Source organism: Schistocerca americana, chromosome 2 (genome assembly GCF_021461395.2).
Source record: "Schistocerca americana isolate TAMUIC-IGC-003095 chromosome 2, iqSchAmer2.1, whole genome shotgun sequence".
NCBI lineage: Eukaryota > Metazoa > Arthropoda > Insecta > Orthoptera > Acrididae > Schistocerca > Schistocerca americana.
Window position 1 is genome coordinate 493,926,495 of NC_060120.1, and position 25,785 is coordinate 493,952,279.

Genomic DNA, 25,785 nt, shown 5'->3' on the forward strand with positions numbered 1-25,785 from the left:
GATCGTGACTGGGCAAAATATCTCACGAAATAAGCATCAAACGACAAAACTACAAAGAACGAAATTTGTCTAGCTTGAAGGGGGAGACCAGATGGCGCTATGGTTTTTTTTTAAACAGGAACCCCCATTTTTTATTCCATATTCGTGTAGTACGTAAAGAAATATGAAAGTTTTAGTTGAACCACTTTTTTCGCTTTGTGATAGATGACGCTGTAATAGTCACAAACATATGGCTCACAATTTTAAACGAACAGTTGGAACAGGTAGGTTTTTTAAATAAAACTACAGAACGTAGGTACGTTTGAACATTTTATTTCGGTTGTTCCAATGTGATACATGTAACTTTGTGAACTTATCATTTCTGAGAACGCATGCTGTTACAGTGTGATTACCTGTAAATACCACATTAATGCAATAAATGCTCAAAATTATGTCCGTCAACCTCAATGCATTTGGTAATACGTGTAACGATATTCTTCTCAGGAGCGAGTAGTTCGCCTTCCGTAATGTTCGCACATGCATTGACAATGCGCCGGGGACGTCAGATCCGGTGAACGTGCGGGCCACGGTATGGTGCTTCGACGACCAATCCACCTGTCATGAAATATGCTATTCAATACCGCTTCTACCGCACACGAGCTATGTGCCGGACATCCATCATGTTGGAAGTATATCGCCATTCTGTCATGCAGTGAAACATCTTCTAGTAACATCGGTAGAACATTACGTAGGAAATCAGCATACATTGCATCATTTAGATTGCCATCGATAAAATGGGGGCCAATTATCCTTCCTCTCATAATGCCGCACCATACATTAACCCACCAAGGTCGCTGATGTTCCACTTGTCGCAGCCATCGTGAATTTTCCGTAGCCCAATAGTGCATATTATGCTGGTTTACGTTACAGCTGTTAGTGAATGACGCTTCGCCGCTAAATCGAATGCGTGCAAAAAATCTGTCATCGTCCCATAATTTCTCTTGCGCCCAGTGGCAGACCTGTACACGACGTTCAATGTCGTCGCCATGCAATTCCTGGTGCATAGAAATATGGTACGGCTGCAATAGATGTTGATGTAGCATTCTCCACATCGACGTTTTTGAGATTCCCGATTCTCGCGCAATTTGTCCGCTCCTGATGTGCGGATTAGCCGCGACAGCACCTAAAACACCTACTTGAGCATCATCATTTGTTGCAGGTGGTGGTTGACGTTTCACATGTGGCTGAACACTTCCTGTTTCCTTAAATGACGTAACTGTCCGTCGAACGGTCCGGACACTTGGATGATGTCGTCCAAGATACCGAGCAGCATACGTAGCAGACGCCCGTTGGACATTTTGATCACAATAGCCATACATCGACACAATATCGACCTTTTCCGCAATTGGTAAACGGTTCATTTCAACACGGGTAGTGTATCACGAGGCTAGTACCGTCCGCACTGGCGGAATATTACGTGATACCACGTACTTATACGTACGTTTGTGACTATTACAGCGCCGTCTATCACAAAGCGAAAAAAGTGGTCCAACTAAAACATTCATATTTCCTTACGTACTACACGAATATGTAATAAAAAATAGGGGTTCCTATTTTAAAAAAGCAGTTGATATCCGTTTGACCTATGGCAGCGCCATCCAGCGGGCTAGCCATAGCGCCATCTGGTTTCCCTATTCAATCTAGTTTCGTTCTTTATAGTTTTTTCGTTTGATGATTATTTCATGAGATGTTTGGCCCGGTCACTATCAATGGACCACCCTGTATACACAGTATGAAATGTTTCGTTAGTCGCTATTCCCCTTGCGTTGCAATTTTAATGGCCAGCTGTGCAGATTTATGGCTGACTAACACGCTGCACTGACGAAGAAACCTCGTAAGAGACGTCGGCCGTAAATAAATGTAGGAAAAGATAAGACACTCGCTGCAGAGCGGGACAGCCACGAAACTGGAGCACCCTTGAGGTATGCGGAGTCGGGACAGGCGGGGTTTTCGCTGGCTGTAATTACGTTCGGGACGCCGTCGAGTCGACTGCTCCAGACGCTGGGGAGTGTGCCTTGGATTTAATAACTGCTGGAGAAGTCAAAGGCGGGCCGAGGCGCAGGTTTAGCCATTGCGTCCTCAGAGTAGCTTCAAAGGCGAAATCCTGTTTCCATACTCGTCATTTGAGTACAGGAATTGGGAGTAACACACATAACGCTACTGATGCAAGTGCTACTTCTTGTCATGGGGAGCTGATATCATGCGTCAATTTTAAGAAATTAGGTATCATACATGTGTCAGGGCTACGAGAAAGAAATCTGGGTTCGCATAAGAGCTTTCTCTCCTTATTTTATTACTTTCAAGAGCATGCTGAAAAGTAAAGTGTCTATAGTTTTTATATGCAAATCTCTTAAATAAAATAAAGTTCATTAACATTCTACAGCTGTATTCTTCACGTCAACATATCTATTCCCGAAAATAGCCACCCTATCGTGGAACGCACTTCTTCCAATGAGAGACCAGTTTATTGATACCGTCAAACTAGAAATTTTGAGTTTGTTAAAGGAGCCACAACCTCACATCTGCTTTTCCCGTTTCGTCACTATATAACTGAAGTCGTCGAAATTGCTCTTTAAATTTTGGAAACAGATAAAAATTGGCTGTGGCCAATTCGGGAATTTATGGAGGACGATCGTTGACAGTGAATCCGAGGCGCCGGATTGTTACGGCGATCGCATATAGTTTAGTATTGTTTTGCTGAAGGAGAGGGCTCTGTTCCGATTCATGCTTTCAGTTTTCTGAGAGTCTCGCAGTAACTTTCAGAGTCTGTGGTGGTGCATCATACCTTGAAGATTCCAGAACACGCTGAGCACGACTTTCCCTGCCGATGGCATGGCCTTGAACATTTTTGGCGTCGCTTATCCTTTCTGGCATAACTGCATTGGTGCTCTCTCGTTTTCGGTGTCAAAGTGGTCAAATCTTCAAAAATGGTTCAAATGGCTCTGAGCACTATGGGACTCAACTGCTGTGGTCATCAGTCCCCTAGAACTTAGAACTACTTAAATCTAACTAACCTAAGGACATCACACACACCCATGCCCGAAGCAGGATCCGAACCTGCGACCGTAGCAACAGCGCGGCTCCGGACTGGAGCGCCTAGAACCGCACAGCCACCGCGGCCGGCCGTCAAATCTTCTCTCATCAGCTGTCATAATGTTGTTCACCAATCATCACCGTACACAGCTTTTATTAGTCTACGGATTCCACTTGTAGGTACGTCTTCTGCGTTTAGAAACTCGTGTACAGCACGTTGTTTACGTTGCGTACCGCCATCTTTCACGCTACAATTTGGACTCCTCTAGCGGCAGAGGACTGCAATTTGCTTCAGCGAACCGGGGAAGTCGACCGAGTAATATGCATGACATATAACACATTATCCGATATTCAGAAAAGAATAAAAATTCGGAGGCTTTGGTTTTCAGTAGTCATTGTGCAATACGTTGGTACATATCCCTGCCAGTACAAGAGTACGGTAACACGATGATACCCATTTCTTAAAACTGACATATTACGTCTGCTCCCTGAAATACACCAATATTCACAGAATAGCCAACTAACTCCTCCTAAGGGAAATGATTCATAAAACTCTACGGAACCTACGCAACATCAGTCGCCATGTTCTTTACCTGCTTCACTTCCTTTCGTACCGTCTCGCTATTGTCGATTGGGTTATAGCGGACACAATTCCAGGATACCTTGAATCTGTCCGTAAATAGTACAAAATGGCTCTGAGCACTATGGGACTTAACATCTATGGTCATCAGTCCCCTAGAACTTAGAACTAGTTAAACCTAACTAACCTAAGGACAGCACACAACACCCAGCCATCACGAGGCAGAGAAAATCCCTGACCCCGCCGGGAATCGAACCCGGGAACCCGGGCGTGGGAAGCAAGTACGCTACCGCACGACCACGAGATGCGGGCATAAATAGTACATTGACTCGGAAGAAGAAATGCTATTGTCTAGTCGATCGTCTATATTACCAGGGAGGTGCGAAGCAATCATGAGCCATTATCAATCTTTTGTCACAAGAATTCAGCAGCGAAGCAACCGGAGTACTAAGCAGTGGTATGCCTTTCACCACTACTTCCTCCAAGATTCCAGCGGAAGAAATCATATATTCGGTGGAAGCATCGTTAGCGCAACACCACAGTGCGCTCGCCCTCGTAAATCAAATACCACACGACAGAATGGAAAACGGTCTTAGAACTACGGAAGAAAGAACTCACAGCTCCTCTTGTCAGGGACAAGGCCACTTGAAATGACAAAATGACAGATACGGTGTACTGGAAGTTAAATGCCTACTGCACACCGAAACAGATCTGTTGAGTGTCAAGAAATTAAAAACTACAATCTGATGTCACAAGCTCATTCCAAAAGCGCCTGTACCATTTAGAATTTATGATTTACACACGAAGTAGAATGTTCAATGCGCGCCAATATAAATGGAATCAGTTGGCTGATTAACCTGCCTGCATTAAATAACGACGCACAGATGGATAGACCGACGCCTTTGTGAGGAATTCTGGATAAATTCGTTATCTTACAAACGTTGCTTCGCAACGGGTTTTGCACTTGCTGGAGAAGAATGTATCGCCGTTCAGCCGATTTAAAGAAACATAGCTTTCGGTCTAGCTCTTTTAAAATGTGGGGAGATGTTATAAACAGACGGAGTATCTGTAGATTCTCCTTGTCGTCTTTGGCTGCAGATATCTCTATGCAGGTATTCGAAATGAGGGTTCGTACCGGAACGTCTATATAACCGTCACATTGGCTTTCTCACTCTGATAATACTTTCGTCGTCTGACCATATCGAAAGGAGAAGCTGCAGGATTTTCACAAGTATCTCAAAAGTACTCATGGTAAAATCAGTCTTAGTTTGGAAAGACCTCTCGATATTTTCCCTCTAGTACCACGGAAGGTATTCCCCGATGTTTTAACACTTGTCGTATCATTCGGTCCCTTCTTGTTGCACTGTTTTTCATGTGTTCATCTACATCTACATCTACATTTATACTCCGCAAGCCACCCAACGGTGTGTGGCGGAGGGCACTTTACGTGCCACTGTCATTACCTCGCTTTCCAGTTCGAGTCGCGTATGGTTCGCGGGAAGAACGACTGTCTGAAAGCCTCCGTGCGCGCTCTAATCTCTCTAATTTTACATTCGTGATCTCCTCGGGAGGTATAAGTAGGGGGAAGCAATATATTCGATACCTCATCCAGAAACGCACCCTCTCGAAACCTGGAGAGCAAGCTACACCGCGATGCAGAGCGCCTCTCTTGCAGAGTCTGCCACTTGAGTTTATTAAACATCTCCGTAACGCTATCACGGTTACCAAATAACCCTGTGACGAAACGTGCCGCTCTTCTTTGGATCTTCTCTATCTCCTCCGTCAGACCGATCTGGTACGGATCCCACACTGATGAGCAATACTCAAGTATAGGTCGAACGAGTGTTTTGTAAGCCACCTCCTTTGTTGATGGAATCCATGTTGATTCCTACATAGTAGATTCTGGGTTTCCAAAAACGACATGATACTCGAGCAAAAAACATGTTCTAAAATTCTACAACAGATCGACGTCAGAGATATAGGTCTATAGTTTTGCGCATCTGCTCGACGACCCTTCTTGAAGACTGGGACTATCTGTGCTCTTTTCCAATCATTTGGAACCCTCCGTTCCTCTAGAGACTTGCGGTACACGGCTGTTAGAAGGGGGGCAAGTTCTTTCGCGTACTCTGTGTAGAATCGAATTGGTATCCCGTCAGGTCCAGTGGATTTTCCTCTATTGAGTGATTCCAGTTGATTTTCTATTCCTTGGACACTTATTTCCTTTGCTGGCCCATTCTGCTGACAAACTCCTCATTCCTCACCGTTCCACATTATTTCCACTATTCTTCTACAGCATCGCGCCTCAAACTCTTCGACTCTTTTCTTTTCCTGTTGTCCTGCAGTAAATGGTTCACTATCATACAGTGTTTTGTTACCTGTGTACATTCTCATAAATTTATTCCTCAGATCAAGACCAATGTTTGATACTACAGACTTCTCTAGGTCAAGAATAGCATCTTCGCCTGTACGAATCTGCTTTTCATGTTCCCCTTTCCTCATCCAAATGTGTTGTTTTGCTTCAGACGTAGCAGAATTACTTAACTTCGTCTAATTCTTGAACAGCATGCTTGATATTATGGCTATTGTTAGCATCATTTCTGCTGCTTCTCATTATTTTCGTATTTCTTCGATTTTCTCAGTCCATATTCATTAGACTGTTAATTCCAATCAACAGGTCTTATAATTCTTCTTCACTTTCACTGGAGATAGAGTTGTCATCTTTAAATCTTACTTAAATTATTCCACCTTAAATTTTAATCCCACTCTTGAATCTTTCTTTTACGAGTATTTCCATCATTGAACGGTAGGGGCGAAAGACTTCATCCCTATATTACACGCTGTTAATTCCGAGCACTTTTTTTTTGGTCTTCGTTTCATATTATTCTTCTTGGTTTATACCTTTTGTGCGTTAACCCCCTTTCTCCATAGTTTACTCCTGCCTTTTTCAGAACTTCAAAATCTTATATCATATGACGTGGTCAAAAGCCTATTCCATGTCCACCAATTCTATGTCTTGTTTCCTTACGAATCGCCATGTCGGAATTGCCTCCCTGTTGCCCTTGTCTTTCAGAAAGCCATACTGATCGTCGTATAACAGGCCCTCAATTTTCTTTTCCATTCTTCTGCATATTACTCTTATTACAGTGTATCCGTTGGAAAATTAGGACACAAATTTTCCAGGAAACCTTCAATTACCACATTATAAAAGTTGGGAGTTTTCAGCACGTTGAGAGCAAGAATTTATCAAATTAGTCGTGAAGACAATTTAAAACAGGAATTACGCCATTTGAGAAAAAAACATTCATATCGACTGATTAAGATGCTAAGACAACAGACAAAGCCCTGAACCGTAAAAGAATAGTAGGTAAGAAAGAAGTGGAGGCTACAATACCAAGGCGACCGTTGCTTCTACCATACAAAAAGAGCGCGACAAATCATTTCGGGAAGATCTAGCAGTGTAAATGTTTAATCCAGTCTTTTCAAGCAGCCATAATATCAAAGATGTGTTAGGAGCAACGGGAGACGAATCACATCCGCTACTTGCTGCTGGAGAATTAGTTGCAAATGTTACAAAATATACATACGAAGACTTCGTGGAATTAATGAATGGCTAGAAGAACACGAACGACCTTTTCACTCATGTCAGCTCAGCAAGTCAGGCATAGCTCAACAGAGAGAGATCTTCAGTCAAGATATACAGGGTTATTACAAATGATTGAAGCGATTTCACAGCTCTACAATAACTTTATTATTTGAGATATTTTCACAATGCTTTGCACACACATACAAAAACTCAAAAAGTTTTTTAGGCATTCACAAATGTTCGATATGTGCCCCTTTAGTGATGTGGCAGACATCAAGCCGATAATCAAGTTCCTCCCGCACTCGGCGCAGCATGTCCCCATCAATGAGTTCGAAAGCATCGTTGATGCGAGCTCGCAGTTCTGGCACGTTACTTGGTAGAGGAGGTTTAAACACTGAATCTTTCACATAATCCCACAGAAAGAAATCGCATGGGGTTAAGTCGGGAGAGCGTGGAGGCCATGACTTGAATTGCTGATCATGATCTCCACCACGACCGATCCATCGGTTTTCCAATCTCCTGTTTAAGAAATGCCGAACATCATAATGGAAGTGCGATGGAGCACCATCCTGTTGAATGATGAAGTCGGCGCTGTCGGTCTCCAGTTGTGGCATGAGCCAATTTTCCAGCATGTCCAGATACACGTGTCCTGTAACGTTTTTTTCGCAGAAGAAAAAGGGGCCGTAAACTTTAAACCGTGAGATTGCACAAAACACGTTAACTTTTGGTGAATTGCGAATTTGCTGCACGAATGCGTGAGGATTCTCCACCGCCCAGATTCGCACATTGTGTCTGTTCACTTCACCATTAAGAAAAAATGTCGCTTCATCACTGAAAACAAGTTTCGCACTGAACGCATCCTCTTCCATGAGCTGTTGCAACCGCGCCGAAAATTCAAAGCGTTTGACTTTGTCATCGGGTGTCAGGGCTTGTAGCAATTGTAAACGGTAAGGCTTCTGCTTTAGCCTTTTCTGTAAGATTTTCCAAGCTGTCGGCTGTGGTACGTTTAGCTCCCTTCTTGCTTTATTCGTCGACTTCCGCGGGCTACGCGTGAAACTTGCCCGCACACGTTCAACCGTTTCTTCGCTCACTGCAGGCCGACCCGTTGATTTCCCCTTACAGAGGCATCCAGCAGCTTTAAAGTGCGCATACCATCGCCGAATGGAGTTAGCAGTTGGTGGATCTTTGTTGAACTTCGTCCTGAAGTGTCGTTGCACTGTTATGACTGACTGACGTGAGTGCATTTCAAGCACGACATACGGTTTCTCGGCTCCTGTCACCATTTTGTCTCACTGCGCTCTCGAGCGCTCTGGCGGCAGAAACCTGAAGTGCGGCTTCAGCCGAACAAAACTTTACGAGTTTTTCTGCGTATCTGTAGTGTGTCGTGACCATATGTCAATGAATGGAGCTACAGTGAATTTATGAAATCGCTTCAATCATTTGTAATAGCCCTGTACGTATACGAGGGGTGTTCAATAAGTAATGAAACGCATGTTGCTTTTATTCCGGATTCGGATACACACAATATTCCTCACTCTTTTGGCTACAAAAGCCTATTTGTCAACACAATCTCCGTTCAGTGCGACGGCCTTAATCCACCTTACAGGGAGAGTGTGTACGCTCGCATGGTACCACTCTGCTGGTCGATGTTGGAGCCAACGTCTTGAGGCATCAGCAACCTCCCCGTCATCCACGTACTGCTCCCCGCGGATTGCATCCTTCATTGGGCCAAAGTGATGTAAAGTCGGAAGGTGCGAGAGCCGCGTAGCAGGAAGGATGAGGAAGAACAGTCCAGTGAAGTTTTGTAAACCCTCGGGTGTGCAAACTTGTGTGAGGGCTCGAGCTGTCATGGAGCAGCAGTTCGTCTGTATTTTTGTGGCAACGAAAACGACGAAATGGTTCCTTCAGTTTCCTGAGGGTAGAACAATACACTTCAGAGCTGATCGTTGCACCATGAGGGAGGACGCCAAACAGAATAATACCTTCAGAGTCCCAGAAGACCTTCGGCATGACTTTACATGCTAAGGATGCTGCTTTGAACTATTCTTCGGAGGAGATGTGGTGTGACGCCACTCCATGAATTGCTCTTTTGTTTCCGGTTCGAAGTGATGATCCCATATTTCATCACCTGTGATCATGTTCGACAAAAATTATCACGATCAGTCCGCCTGCTTAGCTGGGTGGTAAAGTGCTCGCCTCCCATGCAAGTGGGCCCAGGTTCGATTCCCGGCAGGGTTGGAGATTTTCTCCGCTCGGGGACTGGGTGTTGTGTTGTCCCAATAATAATTTCATCCTCCTAACCGGCGCGCAAATCGCCCAATGTGGCTTCGAATGAAAGAAGACTTGCACTTGGCGGCCGAACTTCCCGAATAGGGGCCTCCCGGAAAACGATGCCATAAGGCCATTTTCCATTTTCTTTTATCACGATCAGCCTGGTAACGCGCAAGGAATTCTTCACAGATGGTCCTTCGTTGCTCTTTATGGTCTTTTGTTAGGCGGGGAGGAACCCAGCGGACACACAGCTTCGAGTAACCCAAGTGGTGGATGAGTGTGTCAGCACCACCAACAGAGATGTCCAGTTGAGCAGCAAGATGTTTGATTGTGATCCGTCGATCACCTCGCATGCGAGTGTCTGCACTTTCCGACATAGCAGAAGTCACAGCTGTGTGCCGCCGGTCGGCACGCGGGAAATCGGACGGATTTGCGACAATTACAGACTCCTCTTCCAAGGACTCACCGTACTATTTGTTCACTACCAGGTGTCCCTAGACATTCTGCAAGCCGTTATGAATTTCTGCAATGCTCTGGTTTTCCGCCAAACGAAACTCAATGGCAACTCTCTGCTTGGAATGCTCGTCCGTTACAGAAGGCTACGTATAGCGTCGCCATTTATGGGAACTTCATGAAACTGTAGGGGCTGAATCGGGAATATTCCACGATGTCCCACAACAAATTCCCTATTTTTTTAAACCGAAACTTGAAGAATTTCATACTTGTTACTGCTTACTTTTTCCGCTTCTGACAATAACTGAATTGACTTAAGTGTGGCACTGAATGATTTTTGACTGAATTTCGTTATGAATCTTCACGCATTGCTAAATTGGCACACTTTCATGGTAGGTCAGCAACGGTAATCCAGTATGACTGGTCTGAACGTTGACACAGACCATTTCGCGCCCGAATGGGCGTAATATTTTGCTAATTCGTAACGATCTGGGATACTTTGTCTTACTAAAGCAGTTATGTTATCTCAATAAGCTGAAATTCATTTTTATTAGTACAGTTCGTACTAATTAGCGTTTCTTATTTCATTTATATCTTATATTTAGGTGTTGTGGTTAAGACACTAATCAGCGTTGATATAGTCTTACACATAATTGAAAACATTCTGACAAATTTCGGATAGTTTTTCTATTTCACGCCTTTGCATAGTATGTTGATACCACTTCGTCGCCATGCCTGTCATGCTGTGTAGCAGACTTTAAAGCTGTGCAGATCAGCATAATGAAAAGGCGAGTGGTCTCGCTCGTTTTGTCCACGACTGTGCATGTCTGTAAGAATTAATGTGAAATCAAATTAAGACTGATACAATACACTGCAATGAGCAAAAGAAAAACGACATTTCCGTAAATCTGTGATAGTATTTCAAATTGAAATTACTGTTATTAATTAATATAACATACTAATTTATGTAGGTTGCCAATTAATAGGAAGATTCGTGGGGAAAAGGGTGTTAAAATGGCTAGGACGGAAAAACTGGTCATTGTATATATTTTGCCCTGAGCAGTGCTGCTACCTGCCGAGAATTGGTCAGACTGGTTATAACATACATCGTTACTACTTTCAGAGAGACAGGCAGAGGAAACGTGATTCGATTTGTTTTTAGCAATAAGTTTGTTTTTGAATCGTCTGATGTGAGTTAAGTCACTCGTAGAGAGAAATAATTTTTTTACGATATCGATATGTAAACAACGTCTTTTGGCCTACAAATGCAGATCCTTGTTATTTATTTCAATCTCATAGTTTCTTCTGTGGATCATTAATGCTAACATGGCGTCCGATCGAGAAATGTGGCCTCACTACTTGTCGGCGAAAGTGGCCAAATAATAGTTAGTTACTTCCAAAAAACAAACATAATAAAACAAATAAAACTCACTTCTAAGACCTTTGATATAGAAGGATACGATCCGGAATTCTATCCCTTCGTGACAATCTTGAATTAATTAAGTTTTATTAATTAAAACCGTATCTATTCTGTTGTATTTAGCCTAATACCGAAGTCCGATTGAAAGCGGGCTGCTACAGCGGCTTGGTATTCTTTCAAAGAGAAGGGCGTGAAGATGCCCAGAAAATGTGGCCGGAAATTGAACAAACATGGAGTCACACTGCGATGGCACTGGTAACACTACCCATTTAAGTACGGAAAATTGGTCACTACGTAAGCCTTCAGAAAATTTCATGTATTTCTATAATATTATTTTTCTTTCAGTTAAAAACATTTGGTGTGATAGCTTATGATATGTAGATTCAAAATATGCTAGTGACAAGTTTTTGTCAATAGCCATGGTCCGGTGAAAACTAAAGCTCTGTTTCAGTAGCCTTTTTAACCCCCTCGGCTCTCCCCCTACCTTCCCCATCTTCCCATGCGCCCCGAGGTGTCGCCCTACAGTGTCAATATTTCCTGCTGAGCATAAAAGTTTGCCGACCACTAAGTTAGAACGTCGACTGCGCTTCAGACCCCAGCGTCCAATACTGTATCACCACCTTATCTAGTTTGGGCTCTTGGGGAAGAACAGACTGCCATTCCTCCGCAGACATTCAGACACGTCACTCAAAGTGTCTGCAGCAGAGTTCAAGCCGTCATAAACGCTAAGGGCGGACACATCCCATATTAGGTCCACTAACAGTTGTCCGGATACTTTTCATCAGATATTGTACGTTGACTTATTGGTGACAAATGAATTATTTTATTTTCGCGAGTCTGAGCCTGTAACAGAGTCTGAACTGGTGCCGATGTCCTCTTCAGTCTTTCTGTATTTATGTTCTGGGTCACATTTCATGGCTACTATTGGTAATCTGTACCTAGGCACTGTTTTTGGCAGTTTCACACCATCTGGTACTCAATGTTTTTATTCCAGAAGCGAGTGGGTCAGTTTTAAGTCCTAATGTTCCAACTCCCTCTCGAGTTAACTGTGTCTAATAAAGCTTAAAGGTTTCATTACAGTCACTCAAATTTTGGTCTGATATTTCTTCATTTTGTACCTACATTCACCTGAGTCTGTAAGAACTGGAGCAACAGCTACATGTTTTTCGTCTGTATCATTATACGGATGCCTACGAAATGCAACGTATGCAACACACATTACTTTCCAAATATAAAAAAAATCTCTTTGTTACATGGCCACAAATTTGAAAATCATATTCTCCTGCTATCTTATTCACATTATAACTGCATATTGTAGCTGTCATTTACTTACCAGTATGATAGATGGGTGATCAACATAGAGAATTTAATTTATTACTGTGTAATTACATGCTTCAGCGACCAGTAACACTTGAATCTGAATCGTTGGTCGCTGATTCGACGCTATTCGGTTCACAGTCATGCTAATTTACACTTCAATTACATGAAATGTGCACCCCGTCTGCCCATGGCATGTTTAACAGCCAATTCCATCGGTTTCCATTTGCGCCGGTTAACAAATTAGGCCAATAACGACAGCTAGCAACTCCGTCAGTATCACAGTGGCACCTGCCGCCAAAATCGAAAGTACTTTTCATCCTTTAAAAGAAGATTAGTAGATGTTACTGTATATTTCCGCGATAATTTCATCAATATGGTGGGTGTAATTCCCAAAATCTAATTTCTAATTTTTTGTGTTACCTTACGAATCGACTCCAGGAGGAGTAATCAGACGGAAACCACAAATTAAGCTGGAGAAGCGCATGAGAAGCAAAAGGTGAAGTTAAGGCACAGCTTGTGGCTGCCCTGTTACCTTTGCTTCATTCCTTATCAGTAGTATCATGGGATGACAGTGTCGGGGACAAGTAGTTAACAAAATCAACTCCTGGCCATTTATGTAAGCAGGAGACCAAACTAAAGGGAAACGATGTAAATACAATCACAGTTTTACTAATTAAATACCCATATAATCCTGAAGAATTACAAAACTTTGTGAAATTGCAGATACAGTGAGGACTAAAAAAAAAAAAAAAAAAAAAAGCCAAGTGTGTGCAATGATTAGCTTCAGAAGAAAGAACTACGGAATTATTCTTGCAAATATAAATATTTCATGAAGGACAATAGGATGGATTGATTAATTTGGCAAGAACAGATTTTGGATTCATTATTTATAATTATTTATCAGTACAGTCTTTTCAGCGACGAAATGTGTGACCTTTGTGGTTCCATTTCATTCATTCGACCAGTGAAACAGCTCTTGCAGATGATGTTATGGGCACTCTCATATTCTTGTTTTATGAAAACGTATACAAACTTCATGGTGTCACATGTAGATACCACCCCACCGTCATATCACAGTTGACAATGGAATTGCAAGTTTCCGGAAAATGTCGATAGCGGTCGTGCGGGATCCACTGGACCCAATGGAGCACGTCCATTGAGCCACACCTCTGGAAGCTCTGGACTACGAGCGTCCTCTGTAGCCGCGATATAGAATGGTTGTCGGCAGCGGTTCACCCCATTTGGCGCTTAGAGCCACTATGCTTCGACACCTAAGTTCGTGCTTCATCCTTGTTGACATTAAGATAGCTGGACTTGCTGCATTATTTTTAACGAGTCTTACACTTGGAGAAATGGAAGTTAAGTAAACCTTCCTTCCTTGTGTTAATTTGTTCGCTAATCGTTTTTCCTCCTGCTCAGCGTTCCTACGACAGCTGCCGCTCCTCACTGTAGCCACCGTCTTCTTGCCATTGTGTGCGAAGACATACACAACAAACTCAACGGTAGAAGTGGGGGCGGTGGTCTAGCGGTTCTGGCGCTGCAGTCCGGAACCGCGGGACTGCTACGGTCGCAGGTTCGAATCCTGCCTCGGGCATGGGTGTGTGTGATGTCCTTAGGTTAGTTAGGTTTAAGTAGTTCTAAGTTCTAGAGGACTTATGACCTAAGATGTTGAGTCCCATAGTGCTCAGAGCCTAGAAGTGGGGAATAGGAACATGTCAATTGGGGATCAATCAAGATAATTAGTTTGGTAACAAATCTTTTCAAATTCTAAATATGTATTTTCTATTACGTCCGCTGCCATGGTGGTTGAAGAGTTATCTTATTGAAAGAGCATTTAAGGGTAAGCCAGCCTTACTCGCAGCTTAGACAAATCCTCTTCAAAACGTCCCAGCACCGTTGCAAGTAGAATCATTTTTTATTTTCGTTTCGGCTTCTTTCCAACAATCTATCAGTATTGCATATGGGTTTTGACTGTTACTCCACGTCTTTAGTGAGACGATGGATTCAGTTTCATATACGGTCACTAATACGCAGATAAACCTGCAGATGGTTCCAACGTTCTATGCTGAAATGGATTTTCGCATAAATTTTTCGTGAAACATCAGCAACTTAAACTTCCAGGAAGAGCACCTTTGGCGTAGGGAACATAGTGCTTTCATACAGTTGAGATACTAATAATATCGGTTGACTCAGGCATAATCCGTATTGCATTACATCATAATGACCTGCACAGTTTCAAAGCTGTATGTTTTATTGCGGTCAGCTTTCTAAATGGACATTAGGTTCTGTGTTCACGTCAAAACAAGAATGCAGAAAAATATAGCCTTTGAAAGAGGACAGTATGTCCCGCTTTTTTTTTTTTAAGATGTGGGCATTTTGTGCCACAAACAACTTGTTACTACCATTTTTTCCTATTTGCTTTCTTCTCGAGAAAAACAAACAGCCACTGGTAAGGAAGAATGCATGTGTGTATATTTATACCATTTTTTTGTGGAGTTCCTCTCCACTTCTTTCCTACCTATGTGTGGGGTGGGGCTGTGTAACTGAGAGGACACGAATGTTTTAAAACTTGCTGCTCACCAGTCAGAGAGTATCATAGTAGTTGGGTCCAGGAAATGTCGTGGTGAGTCTCTGCTTTCGACAGTATATGGCTGGCGGTTAGTCTGATGTCCTTAGCTGCGCCGTGTGCCGAATGCACTGCTCTATTCCAGTAATAAATTCCAAAAACCTAAGCCACCAAAATCAAATATTAGCCAGGAGGAACGACGTGGCTTACGCTTCGAGAGCGAGGACTTAGTCATCTTGTGATCCGGAAAAGGAATTACCACCGTGGTTCTGAACACTGAAGAGTGCAACCGGAAGGTGCTAAATTTATTAGAAAATGAGGCGTACCGAAAGATTAGTTGCGATCCATAATCAAGAAAGTTATTAAAGGAATCTGGTTTACCACATGAAGTGCTGAAGAAATTAATGCCTCGCGCCGCCAGACATCCTAGGGTTCATGGACTACCGAAGATACATAAGGAACATGTTCCTCTTAGGCTCATTGTTAGTGCAGTCAGCTCGCCCACCAACAGACTGGCAATACATCTTGCAGGATTATTAGCTCCAAAAGTGGGTCATTGTAAACACCATACTGTTAAGTCGCTGAGATTTGTTGAAACGCTGAAGAAAGTGAAAATAGGTCGAAACGACGCAATGGTTGGTCTGGACATTCCTGTGATCCACGAACTGCTGCACCGTGAGGCCATATTAGGAAGGTGTCATCGACGTACCTAAGGAAGCAAGGCGGACGCAACACCGCAGAGTTCAGAGCCTGTTTCTCAACGTGCTCCCTGAAAAAATTAGCGACTGCAGGAGACAGTGGCGAGCCCATTGTTGTGCCATCTGTCGTTCCATAATATTCGTCGCGGTACAAGAAGTACGTTGTCGTGAGAACATGACGGAACAACTTGACGATTACAGGTGGAAACTGTTGGGCCAAAATATTCAGAGTGACTTGTACAATACAAGACAGAGTCTGTAGATAGAATATAGCTGGTGCCTAAGAATTTCCCCACTGACTTTCGAGGTTTAAGGAACCTTCTTAAGAAGGGTTTTGAAAGACAAAATGAGACCGAATTGGATGAGATTTACGCACAGTCAATATTAGCCAATGGGCGCATAGCGCTCTATTGGAAGAAGACGTAGCCTGACTTGAACGTCCACACTTACTTTCCATAATTTGGACGCAAGTGTAGGGCAACTAAACACACATAATAATAAACTACACTCCTGGAAATTGAAATAAGAACACCGTGAATTCATTGTCCCAGGAAGGGGAAACTTTATTGACACATTCCTGGGGTCAGATACATCACATGATCACACTGACAGAACCACAGGCACATAGACACAGGCAACAGAGCATGCACAATGTCGGCACTAGTACAGTGTATATCCACCTTTCGCAGCAATGCAGGCTGCTATTCTCCCATGGAGACGATCGTAGAGATGCTGGATGTAGTCCTGTGGAACGGCTTGCCATGCCATTTCCACCTGGCGCCTCAGTTGGACCAGCGTTCGTGCTGGACGTGCAGACCGCGTGAGACGACGCTTCATCCAGTCCCAAACATGCTCAATGGGGGACAGATCCGGAGATCTTGCTGGCCAGGGTAGTTGACTTACACCTTCTAGAGCACGTTGGGTGGCACGGGATACGTGCGGACGTACATTGTCCTGTTGGAACAGCAAGTTCCCTTGCCGGTCTAGGAATGGTAGAACGATGGGTTCGATGACGGTTTGGATGTACCGTGCACTATTCAGTGTCCCCTCGACGATCACCAGTGGTGTACGGCCAGTGTAGGAGATCGCTCCCCACACCATGATGCCGGGTGTTGGCCCTGTGTGCCTCGGTCGTATGCAGTCCTGATTGTGGCGCTCACCTGCACAGCGCCAAACACGCATACGGCCATCATTGGCACCATGGCAGAAGCGACTCTCATCGCTGAAGACGACACGTCTCCATTCGTCCCTCCATTCACGCCTGTCGCGACACCACTGGAGGCGGGCTGCACGATGTTGGGGCGTGAGCAGAAGATGGCCTAACGGTGTGCGGGACCGTAGCCCAGCTTCATGGAGACGGTTGCGAATGGTCCTCGCCGATACCCCAGGAGCAACAGTGTCCCTAATTTGCTGGGAAGTGGTGGTGCGGTCCCCTACGGCACTGCGTAGGATCCTACGGTCTTGGCGTGCATCCGTGCGTCGCTGCGGTCCGGTCCCAGGTCGACGGGCACGTGCACCTTCCGCCGACCACTGGCGACAACATCGATGTACTGTGGAGACCTCACGCCCCACGTGTTGAGCAATTCGGCGGTACGTCCACCCGGCCTCCCGCATGCCCACTATACGCCCTCGCTCAAAGTCCGTCAACTGCACATACGGTTCACGTCCACGCTGTCGCGGCATGCTACCAGTGTTAAAGACTGCGATGGAGCTCCTTATGCCACGGCAAACTGGCTGACACTGACGGCGGCGGTGCACAAATGCTGCGCAGCTAGCGCCATTCGACGGCCAACACCGCGGTTCCTGGTGTGTCCGCTGTGCCGTGCGTGTGATCATTGCTTGTACAGCCCTCTCGCAGTGTCCGGAGCAAGTATGGTGGGTCTGACACACCGGTGTCAATGTGTTCTTTTTCCATTTCCAGGAGTGTAGTAACGCAAGAGCTGGGTAAAATGGTGGAGGAGAGGAGAATGGATGTGCTATATCTGCAGGAGCCATACTCCCTTACTGGACAGATCGCTTTCAAGGCCACCACAAGGCAGATTATAAGCTTTGGTGATAAGCTAAAAGCCGCGCTAGTTGTTACCAACAAAGCTCTGAAAACTACGATTATTTCACAATTGTCAAATAGCCACTGCAATGTCGTCGAGCTTCAGTGTTCACTAGGAACCCTCTACATAGTCAGTACGTACTTCCATTATGGTGGAGACATTGAGGAGTATCTAGACCACCTCACTACCATGATTACGACGTTGCGGTGGCGGAAGGTCATTTGGTGGTGGACATTAATGCGAAGTACCCCCACTGCTTCACTGGCACTCGGGATGCCAATGGAGGCAGGGCAAAGGAAGCAATCATGGCCTTGCAATTTGTGGTGGGTAGCAGTTCAGGTAATCCCGCCACCCTACAATGGCAGAAGAGGTGAAGGCAGTGACATTGACATCACTTTGGCGTCACCTGGTGTTGCAGACAACGTTAAGAACTGGTCAGCTACCACAAGTGATCACAATCTAAAAACATTTACATTAATTGATAGAGAGTGCCACTGGGACCTGGGGTGGGTAGTTCAGCTCAGTTATAATCGAGCTGACTGGGAGTGTCTGTCAAGGGTGAGTGATATTCCGACGTTTCCAGAGGGTGACGACAATGTGGAGGAGTACACCAAAGAACTAGTTAAAACGCTTACCATAGCAGTGAAAGCGGCCATGCCGACCAGGAGGAGAGCTGTGGCAGCCTCCCTATCACTGTAGTCTGTCGAGCTGGAGTACAGTCTGTCAGAATGATAAGGAGGTACTATCAGAGAAGTGTCGTCTGGTCGGGGAAGACAAGCAATATTGGTTTCAGCAATACTGGTAGGTCCTTCAGAAGGAGCTAAGAGCTCTTAGACTCAGCAGCTGGGAGCGGTATGTGCTGGACCAGCTGGCAATTGACCCCTGAGGCGTTCCTTATAAATTAATAAGAGAAAAAGCTAAATCGCCCATAGTGTTGCCCACCGTCAGGGATGGGGACTTGATGACTTAGTCTTGGCGGGAAACTGCGGAGGTTCTGCTCCGGTCCTTGTTGCCTGACGACGATGCGAAGGTAGATACGGATGAGCAACGTTGCGTTACAGAAGAAGAACAAACAGAATACGTTAATTACAGCGTGGTATACCCGTTTTAGGAAGAGGGAGTGGACGCACAAATCAAGTCCTTAAAGACAGATAAAGCCCCAGGGCCAGACAGCATCAGAGCGGAGGTGGTGCAGTTCCTCGACCCACAGCTTGTTACGCCTCTAACAAGGCTGTACAATGTATGCCTGAGGTTACACAAATTGCCGACCATCTGGAAGAAGGTAAATTTAGTAATTATAAAGAAAGGTACTTACAAGGACCCAACGCTGCCAAAATCACACAGGTCTATTTGCCTGTTAGATGTTTTTGGAAAACTCTTTGAAAAGCTGTTAGCTGACAGAGTGGCAGCACACAGAGTGCTGTGCGGGATGAGAGACAGACAGTTCGGCTTTCGGCCAGGGCGATTAGCGTCTGACGCTATTGCCCTAGCAGCGGAGGTCTATGCCGCGTCTGTGCGTATGTGTACTCTCGGCATCATGTTGGATATCAGTGGCGTCTTTGACCATTTGTGGTGGCAGACGCTCTTCTGCTGCTTGCGGGAGAAGGACTGCCCAGGACCGCTATATGGCTATGTAAGGAGATATTGCCAAGGAAGGGAGGTTTGGCTATAGTCCCGTAGTAGACGTGTTAGTAAAAGAATAACAGTAGGTTGTCCTGAGGCGACTTCTTTTAGGACACAGTGATGATGTGCTAGAGGCGATAGCCTACGCAGACGACCTCCTCCTGGTGGAAGGCGGCAGTAGCCGCGAGGATCTAGAACCAAAGATAGAATATTCTATATCCTTGCTATCTGAGTGGTGTCGGAAAGCTAGGACGAAGATCACACCGAATGAGTGTACTTATCTAATGTCAAAAGGAGAATTAATTAGAAACCCAACCGTTAGACTCGATATCTCACCAGTTCTTCTGCGTCGAGAAGCCCGATGTCTGGGCGTCATCGTTGACGAGCGATGGATCTTTGCCACACATATCGAGACTGTGACCGAGAGATCGATGGCGAAACTGAACAATCTTATTAGAATTGGACACAAAAGATTTCATCTTCAAAAAATGGCTCTGATAACTATGGGACTTACCATCTATGGTCATCAGTCCCCGATTTCATCTTCCAGCCAGTCGAATCCGGCTATATCACAACATTATCCATACCTCGATCGTTGGTTACGGCTCCGTGGTTTGGGTACGCAGGATCACGAGGGTCGTGCCTGCCATGGCTGTGCAGAGAGTGCAGCGGAATTTGCTGATGCAGTCAATTGGGACATACAGAACAAGTCCAGATGGGGCCCTGATATTTATAATGAGCCTCTGCTCACTTGATATTAAAATACGGGAGCAGGCCACCGGGTACTGTCTACACAGGGAGAAAATTAAAAACACAGTAGAGATTTTTGGGGTTCGCATAGGGGACAAAATTTCGATCAGATGATGAGAGGAGGAATTATGACGAGACTGATGCAGAACATATCAATTTTTAACAAGGTTTTCGGAACGACTGAAGCTTACGTATTTTCAACTCGGCAGAGGTCTGTTGCACTTTCTCACAGAACAAGAGCTGTATCCGGCATACCCACGTCGGTTTGGAAAGAAGGCAGTACCGTAGTGTGACTGTGGAGCCTTGGAGGGCACTCCTGACCACGTGGTCTATGCGTTCCCCATAAATAATGATGTGGTAGCTAACTTGAGGCGACAACTACCGGATCTCGACGCACCACATACTAAGATATCAGAACACCTTCGAGATACTCAACGGTTTGAGTACCGAGATTTCCACCAAAGCATTAAGGGAATATCTGAGGGTTAATCTTTGAAGATAGAGAATTGTTAAAAGAAGTAACGTCGCACTTGTCCTATACCACCGTGCCGTGGAGTGGCCGACTGCCGTTACGGTCGGAATCCGCCACGTCACGGAGTAGGGGAGCTGTGCGTCTCACTCCGATGTAGAACACCGCACTAGGTTATTAAGATAGATAGTAATAGATGTAGTTTAGTAGAAATAGATTTCTTGAAACCAATACTTTGGGATCCTGCAGCGATAGTACAGTTATTAGGGCCAGACCAGTGCCAGGGGCACGCACACTGTGTTGGGTTGTCTGGGGAAGGAGACCAGACAGCGAGGTCATCGGTCTCATCGGATTAGGGAAGGAGAGGGAAGGAAATCGGCCGTGCCCTTTCAGAGGAACCATCCCGGCATTTGCCTGGAGTGATTTTAGGGAAAAACCCAAATCAGGATGGCCGGACGTGGGACTGAAACTTCGTCCCCCCGAATGCGAGTTCAGTGTCTAACCACTGCGCCACCTCGCTCGGTCGCATGCACTCTGGGATAAGCTCCATGGGCACAGCCACGAAAGTAGGTCTATAGTTGTGCTAGCACACTTATAACGCTGCAGTAATGTAGTGCAGTAGAATAGCAGCACAGCTCTTACTCCCAATAGAGTAAATACAGTAGTTAGCTTGCCCATTGAAATTAATCGAACTTTACCGTACATTTAGTTGCATGTGGCATTGCAGTTAATTGTAACACATAATACCTAGTTATGTAATGGGTTATTGATGTATGATGAACAACACACAGTGTTTGCGATACGCACATTAATGTATTAGTAAATGCTCACGTCATCAACCAGCTAAAGCGATAAACTAGGATTTTGCCGAAGCTGCAGTCAAGTTACGTCATTTGAGTTTTTCAATTTTTTTCCTTTATCTTGTTCTAAGTACTGGACAGCTATATAATTTATAACATTAAAACACGCAGCGAACTAATAAGTACAGAAAGCAAATTATGTAGGCTAAAGAAGAAGTCACCTGTGAAAAGCAGTACGTTTCCTATTCGCTCTTTAAACAATGTTAAGAATGCGAAAGAGCTGCAGATAATGTATAAATCACTCGTGAGACAAACAGGAAGAGGGACCCTACTTGTTTTGAGGAGCTGTGTGCTGACGCCAGGTGACAGAGATATAGCCTCCTAGATGGAAGCGCCAGTGAGTCGAAAGTTGGGGAACTTGAAAGCTCACATTCAGACGTAAGAGCTATGGATGACGGGAGTCAGAGAACTTCAAAGGTCCGTGCACAATTACACAAGTAGCGGAGGTGCAGGGAAGGGGCCATGGCAATCTCTGCTCAGCGACAAAGGCAAAAGTTTGCAATTAACCAAGTACCGACCCGCTCTGGCCTCCGTTATTCTACATCATGTTTTACCTATTATACAATGAAAACTGCAACAATAAGAAAAATAGTAAAATTTGCTCGTGATATTATAAATTTAGAAACGAGGTAACAAGTTATGAAAGTATACGTATCAACTTCTTATTTCATTTTATTGGAAACAGAGGTGACATTCTGGATGTATACAGTTAATGTACTAGAATAATATTGGCACAAGCCTTAAAGACGAAGAACGCACTGTAGATTGAGGCAGTAGTACGTCCTCGTTCTGCAAGAGATAAGAACAAACAGGGCTGTATGAGGAAACACTACGCATGTGAGAACCAATAAAAATTTACATGTGAGGGTATTTATTGTTTTGTTTAAAAATGAGTGATGATTCCAACCAAATGGATAAATATTTCTCAATACTCTGACCTGCCTTCATTTGATTATTGTTTCTGAATTGCATAATCTTTTTAGTAAATATCTATTATCAAAAGTAAAAGTGAAACTGCCTTAACTCCTATCATAACGAACGCCATAGAAAGTAACAGTATTTCATGAAGTTAAAATTGCATGAGCTAAAAGATTCTTAGGTAGTATTACTTGCACTATAATGACTTTTATATAGACCGCTCGCAGACTGAAATGGTGTTACATAATGCGTTTCTTTTTCTTTTTATTTGTAAACTTTGACATTAATGCATGATGGAGTCTTAGTTGTAGATATGTGTGAACTCTCTGCAGTTTTAATCAATGCGCTCTTTCACCCACTTTGAGTATCATAGAAGCTATTTCAAAAATGAACATGGAAGGGCACATTTGCGCTTACAAATTTCTAATGAGTTGTGTGTAATTAATGCCGGTATTTACACACAATGTGAGAAGAAGGTACGTTCTAAAGGGAATCAAATTATGTTCACTTTCACATCCGTTTTAGACAATTAGAGTTACGTATCGTTGGCGGTCAACAACGGGTGTAAGGAAAGTGGAGTAAACATAAAGTGTCACGTAACGATCTCTCAGGCATATGAGGGCATCTCAGATGTCGGTAGATGCTATTGGTTGTTAATAAAGTGTGCAGAACTTCGCTTCAATGTGATATTGTAATTTTCTGTTTGCAAATACTGATCCAATTTTATAACATCAGACCAAGCAGTGAATTAATCTGACACCTCAATCTGAATTTCTCAAGTCATGATTACTTCTGAAGTACTTGAGCCATCGACAGTGTTTGAAATGTATCACTTAATTTTCCAAGAATGTTGCATTATTTTCAGATTTTACTTTGATTCCAATTAATTGGTGTTTTGAAAAATCTAGGCTGTGTATAGGGGACACAAATAGTATTTTGACGAAGCTTGTGCCAACTATTTTACAAGAACAGAGTGCATGAACATGTGCCACAGTTTAACAAAAAGGAAACAAGAACATGATCTTTGTAAATCACACCTAAGTGCATCAAGAGGAAATATATGGCGTTTCAATGTACCTCGTTATCTATAGTTGATAGTTACAAGGTATAAACAAATGTGCCAATGACAATAATGAACTCTTTGTCATGTGTACAGGGGTGCAGTATATTCGGATGAACTGTTAACGTAAATGAATGTCGATATCGCGATTAATCACCTGAACAGCTGTTGCACATAATTAAACGAAAATCGCATTAGAATTACGACGCTTCGATGGATTGTTTATCTGTAACTGTTATACCATATGCAGTCAGTTGTCCACCTGTTTACAGAGTTTTAGAGAGCACAAACCAACAGATTTTTTTAACATAAGGAACCATGAGCATAGACATAAAAATGAGTTAAGAAAGTTATAATATTGGTTGCTTTATTAGCCGCCAGATACAGATAACAGTTTTTATACGGAAACATTTCATGGATTTCAACTACTCGATTGTTCCACAAAGAGATGATATGTGCGTTTTTGACTATATTCGCATGTCAGTTTGAATATTTGATGAGATTCTAATGAGGGAGATGATGGCAGCGAACCTTATGGGTGTTTCATTAGTGGTACTAACACCAGCGACAGAATTAACATTTTTCATCTAATGACTCTGTCATTCAAAGTAATTTCCGCTACATATATAAAAAGGACAAATATCTGTTATAATTTATTTAAATAACTGATAACGAAAAAGCTTGCACAAAGCTTTTTTCAGTATCCATTTTATCAAGTGTTTAGTCACATTCATTAATTTAAAAAAATCAAATTGAAAAGAAATTTCATAATCACTTTGTGTAGTTATGAAACGAATATTACTCCAGAACTTCTGTCATTGGTTTTGTTTTTCGAAGTGATATTTATGCCTCTAAGTTATTAGCAAGTTGTATCATTATGAGGGTTTCTTGGAAGTAATTCCAGGAATTTCTCGAAGATATGTTTCCTTTTTCCCCAGTGCAGGTGCTATAGACACGAGTATTACCAATTGTGATTTGTTTCTAAGTTGTCAGTCTGAGAAATTGCACCCACTCCAAACGTCACGTTGTTCCAGTTTACTGAATGTTCTGCAAGACAATAAAGCATCAACACAGCTTTTAATTGCTTCATTTCCTTTCTCACCATCTCACCATCTAGCCAGCCACATGTAGTGTTGAAGCTAAAGTCCTTATTATCGTTTAATTTAATGTAATATCTTGTTCGGTAGGTGCTTATATGACACAGAAACTGATATACTTAATACATTACTTCATCATTGACGCATTCATAATTAAAATTCAACTTTTGACTGACACTTCTCTACACTTCTTATGTGTTATTCCATGCTATTATTTAATAGGCACACAAAAAGATCTATGTTGATTTATACATTTCCTGTTGTCGTGATAATCGATTTGTATTGATGGTAGATAATTCAACACCAGACGCTAAATCATTGGCAAAGGCAATAAGGAATAATAGAAACCGGAATAAGACCTTCTGAAGCGTGCTAAACTCAAAGGAAAATGAGTGGAATCTCTATTTGGTCTATGAATTGAGCAATTTACATCAATTCAGTTACGACGAGAAAGAATTTGAAATAATTCATTCTGTCCAGCCGCTTACTTATATGGAAGCTGGGGAACCAACTCTTCGTGGGGTACATAAACACACACGCTGAATAACTACAGAAAAGTTTACAATGAAATAACCATGATCATACATGGCGTCTGCAACCGTTTTTAAGAGCTATAGAACTTCAAAGACATTATTGATGAAATAGTCTCAGATATTTTAGCGTTGATATATTCATTTATAAAATTTATTTCCCACTAACAGTCATACATTCGAAAAGGAAAGAACTATTTTAGAGTTGCTAAACTGCACAATAAGATCTCTTATCGGATGCCATAAAATCACAAATTTCTGAAGTATTTGCTCAGAAGCACGATCATACAGACTTTCCGGTATACTATGTAAGCAGATACTTTCAACAATACATAAGAAATTCTTTTCTCGAGCAGTGGATGAGGTGTCTTATTCCATACGAAGAATGTCTGCTGAAGCAATGGATGGGACTCAGTGGTCATCCAGGCACGCAAGGACACCTGAGAAGGACTCCGCTATAGAATGCT